At 38.0% G+C, this 18,653-nt stretch overlaps 1 pseudogene; it reads right to left on the reverse strand.

The window, feature by feature from the left end:
- Nucleotides 1-4,206: 4,206 nt before the first annotated feature.
- LOC119507703 lies at nucleotides 4,207-12,723 on the reverse strand (annotated as a pseudogene).
- Nucleotides 12,724-18,653: the final 5,930 nt, after the last annotated feature.

Below are 18,653 nucleotides of genomic sequence, written 5' to 3' on the forward strand. Positions count from 1 at the left end.
ATTCTCTGCCCAAATTACTCTGGGATATATCTGGGTTTCACACTACCCTGTAAAGCCAACCAGATCTCACCCCCTATTCAAGGTTCCATGTAATTAAGGTGTTTGAATAAACTGAGCATACAAGTTAAATTATATAGCATGCTACAGAAAGTATAGATTTTGCACCAAATAAACATCTCTTCCTTTGGTCTAACACAGAAGTTGAGGTTTTAAAACACAGTCAATATCATCCTTTTCCCTTTAGTTTGGTTTACCTTAGTTCTAATCAAGTCCATTTTGTTCACATCTCCAACTGAAGTCTGATCTCTTTTTCAGCTTTTTTAGCAGTTGCTATATGGGGTAATGATGGCATTCATAGCTGCTGAACTCTGGCTGTGAGTCTCAGGTGTCACACAGATACCCAAAGTTACAGGGACTGGTCAGGTTATACACAAACAGCTCAGCATCTCAGAATTTAGAGATAACCATTACAACTCATCAATACATGTGATGGCTGTAAGTGCCTATAAATCTAGGAACCTTTACCATAAGCATTCCCCTGATAACCTATGGTCTCAGATTCACTTCTCAGAGTTTGCATATTATACTTAGCCCATGTTAATGCAGCATTATAATGTTTGTTTGTTTGTTTTTTTGATTCTGGCTTATTTCACTCAACATACTGTCCTCAGGGTTCATTCACCTAGGTGAATACCTCACAACTTCATTTCTTCTTGCTGCACTCGGTATTCCATTGTATGTATACACCACAGTTCTCCATTCTATTTATCAGTCTGTGTACCCTTAGGCCACCTCCATTCATTGAGAATAGTGAATATGGCTGCCATAAACACCAGTGTGCACTGTCCACTCATGTACTTGCTCTCAGTTCTTCCAAGAATATACCCAATAATGGGGTTGCAGGACCATACGGCAACCCCATAGTTAGCTTCCTATGGAACCACACCAACCTCCAGCTGGGATGTGCCACTCTACTTCCCCCACCAACAGGGAGTAGGCACATCCCTCTCTCCACATTTCTCCAGCACTTGTATCCCTCTGTTTATTTTTTAACGGTTTTATTCACACACCATAAAATCCATCCTAAGTAAACAATCAGTGATTCCCAGTCTAATCACATAATTATGCATTCACCACCACAGTCTATATGAGGACATTTCCATCTCTTCCCAAAAGAAAGAGGAAAAGGAGGGAAAAAATGAAGAATAAAAATACAAAAGATGGCAGAAAAATAAAAATAAAAATAAAATACAATGAACATGTCAGACAACACTACCACCACCAAGAATCACTTATTACTCCCTTATATCTCCCTCTTATAGATATTTGGCTTTGGTATATTGCCTTTGTTACAATTAATAGAAGTATCTTACAATGTTACAATTAACTGTAGACTCTAGTTTGCATTGATTGTATTTTTTCCTCTATACCATCCAATTTTCAACAACTTGCAATGTTGGCATTCATTTGTTCTCCCTCATTTAAAAACATTCTTATATTTGTACATTTAATCACAATCATTGACCACTCTAGGTTTTGCTAAGTTATACAATCCCAGCCTTTATCTTCTGTCTTTCTTTCTGGTGTCATACTTGCCCTTAGCATTCCTCTGTCACCCATACTCACACTCATCTTTGTTTAGAGTATTACAATATTGTGTTACCATCACACTCTATTATTCTATCCATTCCATTTCCATTTCTGAATCTATACAATCAATCCTGTTGAACTTTCTGTACTCCTTCAGCATCAAATGCCTGATCACTAACCTCTATCTCCTGATAACCTGTGCTCTCAACTCTCCTGTTTCACTCATCGATGTTGTTTGTTCATATTAGTGAGACCATACAGTATCTGTCCTTTTGTTTCTGGCTAATTTCACTCAATGTAATGTCTACTGTCTACCATTTTGCTTTTGGATTTTATATGTCATATCTTATTTTATTTTTATTTTTTCCTCTCTGTCTCTTTTTACCCTTACTAATAGCCTTCATTTCTGCACTCTTCTCCAAACCTCTCTCTCCTCTTTTCCTATCTGCCTGTAGTGCTCCCTTTAGTATTTCCTGTAGAGCAGGTATCTTCTTCCCAAACTCTCTCAGTGTCTTTTTCAGAATATTTTAAATTCTCCCTCATTTTTGAAGGACAGTTTTGCCAGATATAGAATTCTTGGTTGGAAGTTTTTCTCTTTCAGTGTCTTAAATATATCATACCATTGCCTTCTCAGATGAGAAATCCACACATAGCCTTATCAAGCTTCTTTTGTATGTGATGGATTGCTTTTCTCTTGCTGCTTTCAGAATTCTCTCATCTGACATTTGATAATCTGATTATTAAATGTCTTGGATTTGGTCTACTCAGATCTATTCTGTTTGGGGTATGCTGTACTTCTTGGATCTGTAATTTTATATCTTTCAAAACAGATGGGAAATTTTCATTGATTATTTCCTCCATTATTGTTTCTACCCCTCTTCCCTTCTCTTCTCCCTCTCAGACACCTATGACACATATAATCTTGTGCTTCATGTTGTCATTCAGTTCCCTGAGACCCTGCTCATATTTTCCCATTCTTTTCCCTATCTGTTCTTTTGTGTGCAGGATTTAAGATGTCCTGTCCTCCAGTTCATGAAACCTTTTTTTCTGCTTCTTCAAATCTGCTGTTGCATGTCTCTATTGTGTTTTTCATCTCTTGTATTGTGCCTTTCATTCCCATAAGTTCTGTCAATTTTTTTTCATACTTTTGAGTTCTTCCTTATGTTTGCCCAGTGTCTTCTTTATATCCTTCATCTCTTTTGCCATACCTTCCCTCAACTCATTGATTTGATTTTTGCATTGATTTAGGAGATTTGTTTGATTAACAAATTAGTTGTTTCAATTCCTGTACCTCATTTAAAGTGTAAGTTTCTTCCTTTGACTGGGCCATATATTTGTTTTTCCTAGTGTGATTTGTAATTTTTTGTTGCTTGGCATCTGGTTTCCTTGATTACCCCAATCAGATTTTCCCAGACCAGAATGGCCCAGGTGTCAGAAGGAGACTCTATTCAGTATCAGGTTTCCCTGATGGTGAGACCCAGAATATTGTCAGACTTTCCTGTGAGGCCTGTAGACTCTGTGTTTTTCCTATCCTTCCCAGCAGGTGGCACTTGTCAGCCCACAGCTCCTCACTGGCATAAAGAGGTGCAGTGTATTTAATTCTCAGTGGACCCTGTCCTGGCCAAGAACTGAGGGTGTCAGAAGCCAAACTTAAGCTGTTTCTGTTCACCCCCACCCTCACCCTCCCCCACCCCCACCCCCACCCCAGGCTCTGGGGTCTGAGTTCTCTGTGGAAGGGCTGCCACCTGAGCTGGGCCCTGACCCCTCTTTTCTTAGGGAAGATAAGCCCTTTAGGGAATTTTCTTCCACACTTGAGTTTTTCCTTTGTCTCTGTGACTATCTTAACTCCACCCTTGCCTTGGTCAGTGCTGACAATTGAAAATGCCTACAGCTTTCTCTAATGAGCTACTTAGAATGTGAGGAAAAAAAAGGGGGAAAAAGCAGGAAGTTCCCTTTTTAGAGCCAGTCCCCAGCCTTCCAGTTCACCAGGTAAGAACCAGTGTTGGTACCCATTTCTATATGCCCCTTTTCTTGGGCAGCCCTTTTCCTGTATTCTGAGCCAGCAGACTCCAAAAGCCTCTGTTTTTATTTATTTATGTATTTTTTTTTTCATCAGCCCTGCCTCTTCTCTGCCAGGATAAACCTTTCCTGCTTGCTCTGGGTTTATCTGTGTTCATAGCATGTATTCAGTAGTCCAGATTTGTTAATTACAACCACAATTGGAGCTTGGTTGAGCTACATTCCCTTGCTCCTGGCAGGGACTGCTTCTTTTTCCCACAATGAAGTTTTGCAACTCAGCCTGCAATGCCAGTGGGGGAGGGGAACCAGCTCCACAGTTTGGGGAGCTTTATTGCTTATGCTGAGATCTCAGTCATTCCACTCATTCCTCACTGGCGTACAATGCTTTCTGGTCACAGATGTCCCCCATCAGTTGTTCCAGACTATTTTCTAGTTGTTCTGGCTATTTACTAGTTGCTCGAGGGGACCAACTAAATTACACTGTGTCCCTATGCCACCATCTTTCCTTACCTCCACAAGTACAATTTTTACAAATCTGTTTTGAAAATGTGGTGGTGGTTTATTTGGGTTTCATACTCGGACTTCATCCATCAGTTTTTAAACTTCTCTGTATCTTATAACTGCTCAGCTTGTACAGTCCTGAAGTTTAGCTCCTGTCAGCCCACTTCCACCTGGTTTGTGCAGACATCACAGCTTTCCCTCTTTGTCCATTACTACTCTTAAGCTTCCAGGAGCCAGATGCTCAACTATAAGTGTCATCAAATATGGCAAAGGAAGTTGCAAAGGGATGAGTTCTAATATTCAAATGACTTTTCTTCTTTAAATTAACTTCTGCTAAGGCAGTTTCTTCATTTATAGTTACTTCAGGCAACTGTACATCTTTAAAGCAGCTAACAAAGCAAAGGTACAGGCATCCAAAATGTTTCCATCATAGTCGAGGCAAATGAGATCACAGTATAGAATGCAAGCAAGCTTTCCTTGAGTAATGCATAAGTCCTTTTTCTGAATTATCTGTGAATTTTCAGTGACATCTGCAATGAACTGGCTAGCTACTTGGGCCTCTTCTCCAGGAGGTCCAGATCAAAATCTCGAAGAACTCAAGGGTGAGAGATCCACACTGGGAACAATATATCCTTTAACAGGGGCATTTCTTGGTGGCGCAGCAAATTCCACTTTAATCCCACATTAGTGTAGTATTTCCCATGTTCGCTAAAGCAGAACCATTTGCAGTACTAATTGAACCTATGTTGACAGTGGTGGTTTTGAATTCACCAAGTTCTCTTCCATCAGGATGGCAGTTCTCTTTCAAAAATCTGTAATACTCCAGAGGTTCCACCGTTTCCTGTCACTCTCTTGTAACTGCACTACCTCAGTCCACACCACCGGCAGCCGACCAAAGCAACACTAGCAGCATGCCCTCAGAAATCAGACACTAGTGCTTTTACATCCTAGCTGCCGAAGGTGTCTATAGGCTCATTATCTTGAAATTTCAGGAGTTCCTTAAGTCGACTAGATCTTGTTGTTTAAGATGGTTACTAGAAAATGCATATATCGCTAGATCACGATTTCCTGGTTTACAGGAAGAGTGACTGTAGCTCAGCATAACTGTTTTTCTCTGGAATCCTATCTACTCATCTACTTAAAAACTCCACTCCGAGAGAGTCCACAGGCCACATTGGAGGGCCACACACATGGCGTTTTAAAGAAAAGCCTTCCTGCCAAGGTGGGCTCCTTTTGGCGAGCAATAGAAGGGCGGCGGGCGGCTCAGAGAACAGACCCCCTGGTTGCATTGTTGGGGCTGCAGGGTCAGCTCCACGTCCATAGGCACTCACAGCGGGACCTGCCAAGAGGCTAAGGCGCCTGCCAGGAAACAGGACTCAGGTCCATGGCCGCCGACACTCAGTTGAACCCAGCTGCCATCTTTGACTCTATACATTTTTAAAAAATTCACTTGATGATTCTAATGAAACTTCCCTTTCAGTCTGTAGATTGATGTTTGGGAATAACCATTTCAAAACTTTGTTTTACAAACTTCAATGCTTTCAGGGGCCAGCCAGGTTACAGAAGAATGAGAGGTAGTCCTGGCATCACAACTGAGGGAAGTGATGAAACTGGGACTGGAGAAAGCTTTAACAGCCTAAAGCACTCAAATTAATATTTTTTAAAACTTGGCATTATCAAAGTTTTCAAACAGAGAGAATTGTATCATCATTGCCCATCAACCCAGTCCCCAGATACAACTATTAACAATATTTTGTCACACTTTCAACTCTTTTTTCTTCTAATGCTGTAGTTTTTTTAAAAGATATTTTCACTGGGCATAGAACTCTAGGTTGAGAGTTTTATTCTTTCTGTACTTTAAAAATGTTGCACCACTTACAGGATCTAAATTTTCTAAACGGTACAACTCTACAGTCGATTTGTTCCAACACCACAATTGCATGGAACTTTGAATAGGAAGTGAGATACGGTAGGTTAGTATAGGCTGGAGTGAAATAGTGACACATCCCAGAGTAATTTGGGCAGATAATAAAAAATATATTTACAGCCTCCCCCTCCCCAGCCCCAAGGATCTGGGGGAAGGTGCGGATGTGTTGGACATCCTCACATGGACTGGTGTTGATGTTGTCACAAACACTGGGACTGGCGGTTTGATGTGCTGAGCCCTCGAGCATGGGACTTGCCCCTATGAAGCTCATTACCACAAAGGAGAGTCTAAACTTGTATGTAATGGTGCCTAAGAGTCTTCCCCTGAGTACCTCTTTGTTGCTCAGATGTGGCCCTCTCTCTCTCTAACTGAGCCATCTCAACAGGTGAACTCGCTGCCCTCCTCACTATGTGGGACCCAACTCCCAGGGGTGTAAATTTTCCTGGCAATGCAGAATATGACTCCCAGGGATGAATGTGGACCCAGCATCGTGGGACTGAGTATCTTCTTGACCAAAAGGGGGATGCAAAATGAGACGAAATAGTTTCAGTGGCTGAGAGATTTCAAATGGAGTCGACAGGTCACTCTGGTGGATATTCTTATGCACTATATAGATAACACCTCTTAGGTTTTAATGTATTGGAATAGCTAGAAGTAAATACCTGAAACTACCAAACTCCAACCCAGCAGTCTGGACTCCTGAAGACAATTATATAATAATGTAGATTACAAGGGGTGACAGTGTGATTGTGAAGACCTTGTGGATCACACCCCCTTTATCTAGTGCATGGATGAGTAGAAAAATGGGGATAAAAACTAAAGGACAAATGGGTGGGATGGGGGATGATTTGGGTGTTCTTTTTTCACTTTTATTTTTTATTCTTGCTCTGGTTCTTTCTGATGTAAGGAAAATGTTCAGAGATATATTGTGGTGATGAACGCATAACTATGTTATACTGTGGACAGTGGATTGTATACCATGGATGATTGTATGGTGTGTGAATGTATTTCAATAAAACTGAATTTAATTAAAAAAAAATGTTGCACCACTGTCTTCTCTCTTGCATTGTTTCTGATGAGAAATTTGCTGTCATTCTTATCTTTATTCTATAAGTAACATGTTTTATTCCTCTGGCTGTTTTTAAGATTTTTTTATTACTGACTTTGAGCAATTTCTTTTTTTTTGCTTGAGATTTGTGGAGCTTCTGGATCTATGGGTGTGTGTGTATGTGTATATATATAATTTATATATAAATAATTTATATATAAATATGAAATTTGGCTGAAATATTTTTCTAGCTTTTTCATGTATTTTTTTCTGTTCCTCCTCCCAGTTTTTGGAGACTCTAATTACATGTATGTTAGGATGCTTGAAGTTGTGTCACAACTCCCTGATGTTCTTTCAATTTTTTCAAATAATTTTCCCTGTGTTTCATTTTGCATAGTTTCTGCTGTTGTATCTTCAAGTCCACTAATCTTTTCTTTGGCAATGTCTAATCTGCTGTTAAGACCATCCTGTATATTTTTCATCTCATATATTGTTGTTTTCAACTCTAGAAGTTAGATTTGGGTCTTTTTCACATCTTCTATTATCTCTACTTAATATGTTCAATCTTTCCTCTAGCTTTTTGAACATAAAGCGTATAGGCAGATAGCTCTTTTGATGTCCTTGTCTTCAGATTCTAACATCGGTGTTATTTCTGGATTACATTCTATTGACATTTCCTCTCTTTGTTTTGGGTCATATTTTCCAAGTCTTGTAGGCCTGACAATTTTTGATTGGATGCTAGACATTGTGAATTTTACCTGTTACATCTTGGATATTTTTGTATTCCTACAAATATTCTTGGGCTTTGTTATTGGATGTGGTTAAGTTACTTGGAAAGAGTTTGATCCTATGGGGTCTTCTTTTTATTTGTTAGTTGGAACTAGAGCAGCATTAAGTCAGGGGGTAATTATTTTCACCAGTGAGGTAGGATCATTCAGAGTACTCTGTTCAATGTCCTGTGAGTTTTGAGTTTTTCCTGTCTGGCTGGTTGGAACAGGTACTATTTCCAGAACTGGGTAAGCTCCAGGTAATATCCCCTTTAATCCTTTAGGATGTTTTCCCCCCTGGCCTTGGGTAGTTTCCTACACACATGCACTCAACACTCAAAAAGAAACTCAAAAGATTTATTCTCTTTGTAGCTCTCCTCTCTCTGGTACTCTGCCTTGTGAACTCTAACCACCTTTGTCTTCCAGAACTCTCAACTTTATCTTCTCCATCTGGGTCTCTCTTTCCTTGTATTGCAGCCTGGAAACTCAAGGCATTAAGCTGGGGCAATTGTAAGGGTTACCTCATTTGCTTCCTATCTCTCAAGAATCACTGTCCTTCATTGCCTAATATCCAATGTCTTGATAACCATTGGTTCATAAATTTTGTTCAGGTTTTTAGTGTTTGTAGGTGGTAGGGTAAATCCAGTCCCTGTTACTCCATTTTGGTGGGAAGTGGAAGTCCCAGTATAGTCTTTTTTAAGCTCTAAAATCATGTCAATGCAAAGTCTGAATATCTCTGAAAGGCTTTTATTATATAACACAAACCATTAGCACAGTCAACAAAATTAACAATCTCATGTAATATAGTTGATATTTAAATTTCCCTAATTATCTAAAAAATGTCAAATTAGTTTGTTTAAATCAGAACCCAGACAAGGTCCACCACCCATTGCATTTGATTGTTGTCACTTAAGTTTCTTTTAGTCTAGAACAGTTTGCTTTATCTCCATTTTTTTTTTTTTTTTTTTTTTTTTTAATGCCATTGACATGTTGAAGAAACAAGATTGTCCTGTAGGAAGTCCTACATTCTGGATATTTCTGATTGCTTCCTCATGGTGCATTTTACTTGTTCCCAATTCACCTATTAGATCCAGAAGTTAGATCTTGATTGGATTCAGAGTCAATTTATTGGTAAAAAAAAAATACTTTTTATACTCTATTGTGTACCTGATGTTATATCAGGAAGTACATCATGCCAGATGGTTCTACTTTTAGAGACGCCAACATTGATCAGTGGATTCAGGTGGCAGCAGCGGAACTTTCCATTTTAAAGTTCCCCATCAACCTTTTTCCTAATGGTTACAAGAATCCACTGATGATTGTTGCTTAGAATCTATCAGTGTTTGCAAAATAGTTATTTTTCAAATCCCATAATTCCTCTTACATTTATAAACTGAGAATTTTTCTGTAAAAGAGAAACTAGGATAATTTGTTTACTCTGAAAGTGCAGTTTGTACAGAACAGGCAATAAAAATGATTAATTTTAGAGAAATAGGTTCATGCTCTAAAATGTGTGTGTGTGTATGTGTGTATGTGTTTAACATTGCACTATCCAAACTGAATGCTGCCAGAAAGTGGGGCTAGCCTGCAGATTGCCAGCCTGCAGACCTGGTGCTCCACTCCTGCTTTCCGGCCTAAGCTTCATCTCCCCTAGCAGCAGGGAATTTGTTGAGGCCACCCATTCCAGCCTCAGGCAGCTGTGATGTTGCAAAGCTTTTCTTTATACTTTTCAAATATCAACTCATTCATTAATTTCCTTTATCCAACAAATATTATTTGTTGTGCATACTAAAAGTTTTGAGAAAAAAACTCCACCTTGGTGGAGACAAAGTATGGCTAGGTAGGGGTGTGCAATTAACATTAACCTATAATCATCACCAGATATCTCTAAAGCCACCTCAAATAAATATACAATAAATAAATATAGTGCAGTGGCATGCAAATCACCTCAAAGCATGTCCTCTAGGCCTCACCTTCTTACTGATGGCCAGCACCTCCTCAGACCCTCCCAAACAGAAATTCTGGAGCTGCCACTGAGCCTAAACCTTCTTCCACAGAACAGCCCTTCTTTACATGTTTGAATATGACAAATATGGTCCATTTCTCTTTGCTCCCTAGAATACGTATCTTCCTACCTCTGGCCTTTATAATGTGTGGCACCTTGTACTGATTGTGGTATCTTGACAGTTTGTAGAGTGATAATGGTGCCAATTACTGTCCTCATTTTAGCTACTTCCATCAAAGTAATGTGGGAGAGACACTAAGTTTGAAAAATGTTTAATGTGCTTTTTTGCCTTTGCATTTCCTATTACACCAAAGGCAACCCATTTACCTTGAGAGGTTTAGAGGAGAAATGTGCAACTTTTGCTTTTACAGCAAAAACAAGAATCATGAAAGCCAATCTTTGTAATTTAAGAAAGGATTTTCTAAGTTTCTTAAAATCCAATCAACATGTCAATTAGAGGTAGAGAGAACTCAGGAAATGAAACAGTGAAGTCCTGCCACAAATGAAGGAGCAAAATCCTGTTACACCTAGTCCTGGGGAAGTGTGGGAAGGACTACAGAGGTGGGCCGTGGAAAGAAGGTATTGTGGATGCCTAGTAGAAACATCCAGATAGTCATGAAGGAAAAGTAAGACCAAAGTGGCAGTGGCCTGCCCAGTACTGTCCTTAGATCCAGGCAAGAAGACCCCCCTGCACTTTAGAGAGCCCCAATCTGGTGCCTTTCTCCACAAAGTGAGGAATCTGTGGGGCCTGAGCTCCCCTTTTGAGACCATGTCTCCTGTACCAGGGATCCTGAAATACCTTGTCCTGCCTGTCCAGGCTTTTTCCCTGGGTCCTTTCTGGACTATGCTGCCAGGGTGTGTTCCCTAAGAAAGGTGATGGAGTAGTAGCTGTTTCGTGGAGCTGATATGGAGTTTGGACACAGGGGCTAGGGTGCCCTCACAGGAGGTGCCCTTCATGTGGGAAGAAACCTGGGAAGAGGGCTGGCTGCAGGCTGGAACTATGAGGAGGTCAAGATTTCTAAATGTGAACCTGGCCTTCCAGCCTCAGGTTCTTTTAAGGCACTTGAAGGATGATGTAGGTGGAGATAGGAGGCTGGATGTATAGCACAAGCAGATTGCCTGACTGACTTCAGGACTGTGGAATAAAGAGAAACCTTGTGCTCAGGGATGGTGGGGGTGGACAAAGGGAGAAGACTCAAGTGGGGGTGAGAGAGTCACATCCCTACCTCCACTCCAAGAAGAGAAAGTAGTTTATCCTGTGTATATCCCCAATGACTAGAGGGAGCCCTGTTTCCTTGGTGAGTCAGCAAGTCAGGGAGAAATCTTTTCCCTTTGCCCAGTAGTAGCCACTACCAAATCATGGCTTTGGGTGGAAAATAGTTACTTTTGGATTTGTCTTTGTTATGGGTTGAATTGTGTTCCCCCAAAACACATTTAAGTCCTAATCCCTGGTCCTTGAATGTGACTTGAAATTAGGGTCTTTGAAGATGTTATTAGTTAAAATGATGCCAAACTGGATTAGGGTGGGCCCTGATCCAATATGACTGGTATCTTCTAAGAAGGGAAGAATTAGACACAGACAGAGGGGAGAACGCCATGCAATGACTGAGACAGAGAACACCATGGGTTGCCAGCAAGCCAACACCAGAAACCAGGAGAGGCATGGGCAGATTCTTCCCTACAGACTTCAGAGGGAACATGGCCCTGCTGACACCTTGATTTCAGACATCTAGTCTCCAGAACTGTGAGATAATAAATTTTGGTTGTTTTAAGCCCTCTGGTTTCTGGTACTTTTTTACGGCAGCCCTAGGAAAAGAAGATAGTGCTATTCACAATTATTTGGTAGGACCTGCTGCTTTATACACTTCTCAATTTTGCATTAGAAAGATATGTTGATAACCTAGGACAGACTATAATGTGTTAGCTTGATTTATAACTTTTAAATATTTAGGCATGTGGTATATGGAGTGGCCCTGTGACCTGCTTCTCCAGGCCCAGCCTAGGAGAGGCCACCATCCTAGGAGAAACTACCTTTTGGCTTATCTCCACATTCGGGGTGTCTCAGGGGTGCACTAAAATGGGATAAGAGGTAGCTAGATGAAATGGAGACAATGTGATCAGTATAAAGAAGATCTAGGAGTTTCTGCACATGCTGGAGGGCTGTGTGTGTGTGTGTGTGTGGGGGGTGTATGTATGCACATGTGTGCTGGCATGTGCACAGAGTGGGGTTGGGGAGGTGCAGACAAGGAGTCATTAAGATCAGTTAGATTAGAGGAGGCCTGGGATTGGAGCAAAAAGGCCACAGTACTGGGACCACACAGATAGAAGCAAATGGCTAGCAACCCACCTCAAAAGGCCAGATGAGACCAGCTGCACACATCAGTCCAGGAACCAGAGCAGCACCCTGAAACAGAAGCTCCCTGACACCCACAGGAGTCCATTTATCCAGACAGCAAGGAGGGGATAAAAAAAAGACTTTAAATCAAAAGACACTGATGTTATATTAGTTGACAACTTCAAACAACCTCTCCCACCCCTTGATATCGTAAGACGGGCAAATGAAGACGATTCATTTAAGAAAATAAATGTTATATTTTCTTTGCATATCTGAGCATTCATTAAATTTTCAACCCCACTACTACAGACTAAGATCATATGAAGTTTTTCTGGGGTTGGGGAGGTAAAGATCACATTGTTGAATCATACTGAACTTCCTGTTGACTAAAATCCTTACCTTTTTAAAATATAAATTTGCAGATAATTATGGATTTCTCACTTGCTCCTGATACCCACCGATTTTTCCCAAATCAATGGTTAGTTCTCCAACTTGAGCATGCATCAGAACCACTTGGAGTGCTGGCCCCATCCCCAGAGTTTCTAATTCAGTAGGTCTAAAGTGGGCACAGACAATTTGCATTTCTAACAAGTTCTCGGGTGATGCCAATGCTCCTCATCTACAAGGGCATTTTGAAAACTACTGTTCTAGGTCCTATGTAATAGAGACCTTATTCCGATTTCATTCTCACAGGCATACAATTAGCATTCATTCTTACAGCACATATAAATAATGAAACTCCCCCAATACTTAGCCAAAATTGTTTTCTACATATTTTTTTTGGGGGGGGGGGGCAACAAGAGAACGCCAGTTTTTTCCACCCAGAATGGAAAAACCTTAAGATTGATAATATCCAGAGTTGCAGAGGATATGGGGAAATAGGTACTCTAATACCTTGTGAGTTTGTGAATAGCTACACTGTTTCTGGATGGCAACTGACAGTAACTATCAGTATTTTTAAAGCATATATCTTTTAATCCGGAAATTTCTTTCCAGAAATCCTATAGAAACATAAATACGATGTTCACGCAACATTTTTGGAAATAACATATATGCCCTGTAGTACAAGAAATATTAATATAAGTATAGAAGGTCATAAAAATAAAAGGTATTGCCTGAACAACTGTCTGATATGCATATTTCTATTATTTAGCCATTGAAAAATTTTCTACAGTATGTTTGGTAGCAGAGAACTGTGGCATCTGTGATTATTCTAATATGGTACTCAATTGCTGAAATTCAAATGGCAGGATGAAAATCCATTAACATTCTAGCAAGCTACTCATGTACACTTTTTCAAATTGATTTTTTTTAGTGATTTTCCTTCACCTCCTAGAGACTTCATAAAGCTCTTAACAAATTCTTTGCCTTGCCCATCTAGGATTAAATAAGAAGGAAACTGACTTTAAGCCTAAGCTCACGATGTAGTTCCTTTACTTTCACTTTAGTTTCTCCATTGAATATATGTGCCTTTCATGTTCCTGCAGACCAAAAACTTGTTTTGAAATAATTATAGACCCACAAGAAGTTGCAAAAATACCACAGCGACGTCCTGTGAATCCACCACTCAGCTTCTCCAATGGTAACAACATAACTGTAGTGGATTACCAATCAGCTCAGGAAATCTCACATAACACTTTTAATGGCAGCCCACAATTTAGTTTAAACCTTAATAAGAACCTTAACGAAAAGTTATTAGAACTAAACATATGGAAAAAATGTGACAAGTGGCAAGAGGATTAACACCTCAGTCAGAGAAACACTGCGGCATAAAAAGACTGCTGTCCTGTAAACAGCAAACATATACTCTAAATTTCAGCATTGTTACCAATTATAGTTTTAAATCTTGCATGAGTTACTTTATCTTTGGGACTCAGATTTATTACCTGTAAAATGAGGGTGAGGAGCTAAGCTACCAGGGTCTTTTCCAAGGCCACAATTCTGAGTTACAAATATAGTGTTTTTATTATCAGAAGACTATTTTTGGGATATTTAAAATCTCAGTGCCAATGTACAAGAATATACAAGTTCATCTTTTTTTTAAAAAGTAGTTTTACAAAAGCTATCAGAATTTAAAATGTGCACTCTCTGGCCCATCAATTCCATTTCTATAAATTTAGCTCACAGACACACACAAATAACATTTTAAAGGATCTTAACAGCAATATTTCTGTAATTGTGAAAATAAGGTACTGATTATGATACATTTATGCAATTCAATACTATGCAACTGTTAAAACTTAAGTATGGATATTGAAAGGTGCTCAAACTATTTTGTTGAATAGGAAAGTTATAGTACAGAACATATGGTATGACCTCATATCAATGTGTGTCTATTTTTGTGATTGTGGAATTAGGATGACTAGTGCTTAAATATGCAGATATTTAAAGACTATATAGCTCAATTATTATAATATATGTATAGAATATTTACAGAGAGAGAGAATAAAGGTCTGAAGGATTTATATCACAGTGGTGGTTATCTCTAGGAAGTGTAAGTTGAGGGTGGATGTGGGGAGAGGACTCTCACTTTTCCTCTTTTTTAAATTATAAAAATAATACATGTCTATTGGAAAAAAAAGTTCAAAGTAAAGCAGCTATGTATTCTTTAAGGAAATATATGTAAATATCTGAATATTCAAGCACTAGTCAACCCAACCCGACTTTAGAAGTTCACCTTCTCAATGATTTGAAGTGCTATCTTTATCATATACTAATATGCCATTGGATCTATTTTCAGAATTTCTCTTCTGTACCATTGAACTGCCTGTCTATTCATGGGTCAATATCAAACTGTTTTAATTATGGAAGATTTAGAGTATGTTTTAATGTCTGGTAGGGCTAGTGTCTTCTCATTATTCTTCTTTTTCAGTTTTCATGCCTATTCTTGTATGTTCTCTCAAGTAAAAGCAAACATGATATTTTTATTGGGATGGCATTAAATTTATAAATTAACCTAAGAAGAAAAACACATTTTGATGTTGACCCTTGCTAACTAAGAATTTAGTGTAACTTTTCATTTGTTCAAGTTTACTTTTTTGTCTTTCAGTTTTTTTATTTATGTTTTCTTCATATAGGTTTTGGACATTTGGACAGTTTATACATAAATTTTTAATTTTCTTTCTCTTTTTGGTAATCATAAAGGGGGTCTGTATGTATATATATCACATCATTTATTCTCTGTAGTAAACATTTTTATTAACTATAATTATACATATAAAAGTGCACAAATTCTAAGCATACAGCTTAGTAAATAATCACAAAATGAATGCACCTATGCAACCAGCACCTAGACCCTGAAACAAAACATTACCAGCACCACAGGAGCCCTCTTGGACCCCTTCCAAACCCCGTGGAGCTAAAGGAATCAGTCAAAAACAGACAAAACTGATGAAGATATAAGTCATGATGGTGCTTACCTTTGTGATGGGTTGGTGACTGAAAGGGGGTGCTGGTTTCTGATACCATAGGTATATTCTGCCTGTTTTGAACTTTATATAAGTAGAATCATAGTGTGTACTCTTTTGAGTCTGGTAAAGGTATTGATATTTGTATTTTAATTGTATGTAATCTGCTACTTTACTAAACTTCCTTTTTAGTTTATTGTATTTTTTCAACAAATTCTTTTGGTTTTCCAGATATAATCATTTCTGCAAAGAGTTTTATCTCTTCCTTTTCAATTCACATCTGTTTTCTTTTTGTCTAACTACATCACCTAAAACCTGCTAAATAGTAGAGGAGAGTGGACGCATGTTTTGTTCCTGATTTTAGTTGGACAGCCTTTTATGTCAACATTAAGTAAGATGCTGGTTTGGGGACTGAGCACAATGTGAAAGTTTTTATTGAGTTCTGTTTATTGTTTTAAACATGGATAAGTGATCAATTTTGTCTAATGCCTTTTCTGGTAAGAAGGAGATAAGCATATGACTTTTCTTCTTACTATTTTAATAAGATGGATATTAATGGATTGTCCAGTATTGAATTATTCTTGCATTCCTACAATAAACCCAACTTAGTCATGATTTACTACCTTTTGAAAGTGCTGTGGAAGTTTTGCTCATAAGATTTTTGTGTTGATATTCTTAGTTTAGATTGGTCTATACTTTTCTTTTTGGTACAACTTAGGTTTTGGTATTAGTGCTATTATATGCACTTTACAAAACTAATTTGTAGGATTTCTATTTTGGCACTTCGAAGTTCAAGATTCTTTTCCTAACCTCTGGAATTGTTAAAGCAACACTGGGATTATTTAATCTTTAAACGTTTGGTAGAAATCTGCTATGAAACAATCTGAGCCCGATGCTGTTTCTTTTTGTTTTTGTAAGGGGCTCATTAACTTTCATTTCTTCTATGAAAATTGGTTTCACTTTCTGTATCTACTAGGGTACATCTGGCAAGTTGTACTTTTCTAGAATCAATTATTTTCTCATTTTCAAATTTTATATATAAAATTGAAGTTTTTATCATTCAAAAAATGCCGTTTTATGATTATTTCCCCCTTTTCATTTTAATTTTTGTGCATTTGTGCTTTCTCCCTTTCTTTTTCTTGACTATGTTAACTGGTGATTTGTCTATTTTATTGAGCCTGCGCCACCCCCCCACCCCCCATCCCCCTCAAGAACTAGCTTTTAGAGTTATTTATTGGTCTGTTTTGGTTTTCTAGTACTTCCTGCTTTTATTATTATGAATTCCTTTTTTCTGCTTTTATCCCCCTCTAAATTTTTAAGAGTTGTTTGTTTAAATTTCATCTTTTCCCATTTCTATTGACAGTACTTAATACTATAAAATTTCCTGTGATAACTGCTTTAACAGTATCATGAAGATTCTTGTGTCATGCTTTCAATTTTTTTTTCAAAAAATTCTACAATTTCATTTTGTTCTTCCCATCTTTGTCAAGTGGCTTAATAGTGTATTTTAAGATTTTCAAAGTAAAGGCTTTTTAAATAATTGTTTTTAATTTGTAGTTTAATATCATTCTCTATTAACCAAGAATGTTGTATCATTTCTATTTTTTAGGATTCACTGTAATTTTCTTTGGGGCTTAAGATACGGACAGTTTTCTTAAATATTCTATGTACTTCAAATGAACATTTTATTGGGATTCAGTTATATATATATTCTACCTTTTAAGTTATATTGTTTAGGTGCTCTATATACTTACTTAATTTTTGTACTTTATCTTGAATTAATAGAAATATATTAAAGTTTCCTAACACAGTGTACTTATTTCTCCTTCGATCTTAACGTAATTCCATCAAAGTTGTTGCTGTGCTATGAGGTGCAGCAGTTTCTCCTCAGTGCTGGGTCAGTACTTAGTTTCAAGAGGTGCAGTACAGGGCTCAGACTGTTCTAGCATAATCATCAGATCTTGTAACACACAACTGCAATTGGGATTCTACAGAACCCCTCCCAGTTACTTCTATTCTCAGATTGGCCCCCTGCACTTTCTAGTGAGAAACTGGGCAAATTTATAGTTCTCCTATTCTCAAGGTTGTAAGAAACCAGCTTCCTTCCCTCCACTCACAGATGCTGAGACTATGTGGGTCAGTAAATGGTTTGTCCCCATCTTCTTGTTCATGAGGATACCTTGTCATCTAGTTTTGTAGATATGATCTGCGGGGTGTTGGTTTGGCTCTCCTAGTTGTTCTGTATTCAAATATGGGGAGATTAAAAAACTACACTCCTGCCATCATCTCCCCTAAGTTTAAACTACACAAGATCTCTATTGTAAAAAAGAGGCTTTGATGACAATACTTTTATAATAATGGTTATGACAGTATGACAGAAACTATAATTAGGAATTTACTGTATTTCAAGCACCATGTGAAGTGCTTTATACGTATTATCTCATTTTATCCTCAAAATAACCCTGTAATCTAGGCTTTATTATTTCCCTCATTTTACCAATAAGGAAATTGGACTCTAAAATCACATTGTTTAACTGGCAGATTTGGGATTTAAATAAGTCATCTGACTTTAGAGCTCCTCCTTACTAAACTGTCTCTCAAATATTATCTGATACAGCAGTTTACAGACAATATTCCATTCAGAGCAAAATTTCGTTTGCATTTAAATTAAGTGTTTATAAATAACTATTTAAATACTTAATTAAAAAAACACATACATATCATAGGTCAAACTAAAAAACATTGTAGATCACAAATAGGTTAAACTCTGTAGTTGCTTAAAACAAAGGAGCTCTTACTATCTTATAAAAAATACCATATGGGGAGTGGGAGTAGAAGGTAGGAATAATTATTTGAGGTTTTGGACTTCATATTTCCCTTCCCATTATTTCACCACTGCTAAAGAATCAAGTTTATATGTGAAGTATTGCTTACAATGTACTTTACTCATTAATACTTTTCTTCTAAATCACTATTTAGAAAAGAAACAGTTTCCTCTATAATTGGTACCAGACCAGTATTTTTGATCAATGTTGCTGTGAAATGTGAACATTC

This window comes from Choloepus didactylus, chromosome 13, assembly GCF_015220235.1.
Source record: "Choloepus didactylus isolate mChoDid1 chromosome 13, mChoDid1.pri, whole genome shotgun sequence".
NCBI classification, from domain to species: domain Eukaryota; kingdom Metazoa; phylum Chordata; class Mammalia; order Pilosa; family Megalonychidae; genus Choloepus; species Choloepus didactylus.